Genomic DNA, 3,549 nt, shown 5'->3' on the forward strand with positions numbered 1-3,549 from the left:
TATTGGAGACGAATTAATTTGGATTCACTTCATCAAGACTCATTCTAAGAAAGTGACCCAACTTTGATGATTCTTAAGGATGGATCTTACCTTTTCAAATATTGTGGTGTTACCACCCCTCCCACACCGCCTACCCCCCCCCCCCCCCCTTATTCCTACCCCTAAAGAGATCAAGGATACAATCTTTTCCTTCAAGCCTAGGAGAGCACCTGACCCTGATGAAATCCATCCTCTCTTGTACCAAAAATATTAGGACATTGCGAGCTCCCATTTCATTCAATTGTGCACTGACACCTTTCAATCCAGCCAAATGCCCAAGAATGTGAACACCACATAGTTTTGCCTAATACCCAAGTGTATGAATGCTTCTAATCTTAGGAATTTCAGACCCATTGGACTGTGTAACACCCAATATAAAATCATCGCTAAGATTATTGCTGGCAGACTCAGATGTCATCTTGAAAACATTATTAGTCAGAGCCAGGGCAACTTCCTTCCTGAGAGAAGAACTTCTGATAATGCAATCATTGTCCAAGAAATTATTTCTTACTTCACGAGGATGAAAGGCAAAAAAAGTAACATGATTCTTAAAATTGACCTAGAAAAAATCTTTGATGGGATTGAGTGGTCCTTTATTATACAAGCCCTCCACTTCTTTAATATCCCTCCAAAATTGAATTCCCTCATAATATCTTGTATATCCCCCTCTTCTATTGTAATGCCCCGAGATCCCATCCCGAGAAGTCACACAGTGCTTATAGACCCGACAAGCTAACCCTTTTCTGATATCTGTATCTGTACACTGCATAAGATCTGAAAAAAATATGGAAACTTGCCATAAGGTTCAACACATCTATACATACTCAAAACTGAAAACTGAATACTAATACATCCATATGAAAAACCTCTAACTGTCTGAACTGTGGAGTTGATGGGACATGTCCCCAACTAACTCCGTCAACAGAAAATAAACAAAGTCTGAAATAATAGTAGTAAATTGAGACTCATCCTCAAAAGAAGAGGACTCACTTCTACTGCTGCTGATTGGGACCAAACTGCTGAGGATAAACTGGATCCTGTGCCTCTGAACCTATAGTGTCAAATAAAACACCATAGTGCGAATGCGTCAGTACAAACATGTACCGAGTATGTAGACGGGGTAGGCTAATGCAAGGGTTCATGCATGCACAATATCTAAACTGAATAATCATGAAAATGCCGCATGAGAACACATACATGAATGCACAGAACATGAACACAATTATTGCAACTTTAGATATTGAAACTCAGATACCACTTTACTGCAGACTGAACTCACTACTGACACTGAGCTACTGAATCACTGACTCATCTGGTACTGATAACTGAGGATCTGGATGTGCTTACATCAATGACTGAATTCTTGGACTTACTGCTTTCGACTGACAAGATTAGAGATCAACCTTTCTAACAGATGATTTCGCAAGCTTTATCAATGATAAGAAATATGATTATATCTAAATCTGACAACAAGAATACTCAATAGAAATCTGATACTGTGATCAAGCCTGTCTGACAGTATATCTCTGAATATAATATCAAATAACTGTATGTGAGACCAAGTCTATCTGATGGGATGGACCATAAATCAATGGAACTATCTGAGTTCCTCACAATGATAGATGACTGTATATGACAGTCCTAATTTCTAAAGACTGATTCTAAAACTGAGACTGAATCTGAAACTAAAACTGTGGGAAGTAGTCACTTAACTGACATGCCCCGATCTACCACATGTGGGGTCCAACCCGTGCCCCAGTTGGAAGGTTGTCATTACCCCACCACTGGTAAAGACAACTCTATGTGACCCTCATCTAGCAGGTCCTCAAACGAGAACGGTGGAGCCCCCATCTAGCAGGTCAAGCCACCTCATCTACCCTCATCTAGCAGGTATGATGTCTCTCATCCACCCTCAACTAACAGGTGTGATGTCTCAACCTACGCTGGCTACGTAGTTCTGGAGCACAAAGATTGTTTCTAAGAATCACACCCTCTACTAGTAGGTGAGTTTTCATCCTTGAGCTCGTTCGGTGCTAGTTTCTACTCCCAACTGAAAGACTCAGAACTGAATCTCAACTATACACTAGCTGAACTAAATTTGACACTGATCATATTACTCAAAAGGTCTGACTGAGTTACGCTGAGATCACTTGGTTACGTAGACAAAAAAATATCGAATCATGGTATCTGAATGACGATATAGATCTTGAATAGATTACTCGAATTGCTTCTGAGATTAAGATTGAATTACTTGAATACTATTAGAACTGAGCTGATTACAGGTCTGAGGCTAGATTACTAGCGATATAGAGATTACAGAGATAACTGAGATTACTGAGCTTTATTAAGCTTCGCACTTGTCTGAGGATACAGAGTTCTATAGTTCACTAAGTTCTGAGAATCATGGATCGATTGGAATTATTGAGAAACTGACTCGGGCTCTAGACAACAACTTTATTTTCGGGTATAAATACCCCTAGGACTCGATAACATAAAAGTAACACATAATAATTCTTCATCACAAATCATTCATGCATCATTACGGTCATCCATTCATCACTACAATAATTCATTCATCATTACAAATATTTATCCATCATTACAATCATTCATGTATCATCACAATCGTTAAAGCATCACTTCAAGTAGTTGGGCATTATAACATACTTTCCCTCTCAAGATCCTTAGGACATCGCATTAAGTATTTAGGAAACATAGACCTCTATTCATCATCACAACCGCAAAAGGGTCACTCCAAACCTTTAAGGATCATCAACATCGGTTCACCATCATATACTAGCCTAGAGAAGACATGCTATTAGATTATACCCCATTCTACGAGATCTTACATCAAGTACTTCATACCTATATCGATCTTGTCATGTATTTGGATATCACTTGATTTGGGGGAAACTTCATACTATCACGTCACTATTTACTTGCTAACCACTTGACGTGTATTAAAAGCTTAGATATATCAAAGAGCACAAAATCGGAGAATTTACAACCATCATATCTCGACTTGTTCACTAGGGTCTTTCAACAACCACTAAACACGACCGATTTTACACCGACTTGGGGATTTCATTCTATCTTGGCATATTTCACTCACGAAGGCATTTTATCAAACACTAGACATGCATGGACTAGCTCACAATTTGGGGTTTCCTATTCAACATACTATAGTGACCCTTATGCTTCACCTAAGCTCTTTATCAAACCTATGGGGAACGTTCTTCACTTATTCAACCACTTTTACACCCAAAAATCATGAACACATCACATGAAAAAACAACTTCAAGTTTACAACTAGGGTCAAAGCTCATAAATTTTGTAGGCAAACATAAATCAAAACTCAACAACACATTAAACATCCATTTCAACTCATACAAATCATTTACAACTCATAAACATAAAAATCTTTTAGTTTTAAAAAGGGTTCTTGAGCTTCTTGGATGAAAGGGACCCAAGAATCAACATCTACATACCTTAACCTTTGAAATTGGATGA

This window comes from Capsicum annuum, chromosome 1, assembly GCF_002878395.1.
Source record: "Capsicum annuum cultivar UCD-10X-F1 chromosome 1, UCD10Xv1.1, whole genome shotgun sequence".
Lineage (NCBI taxonomy): Eukaryota > Viridiplantae > Streptophyta > Magnoliopsida > Solanales > Solanaceae > Capsicum > Capsicum annuum.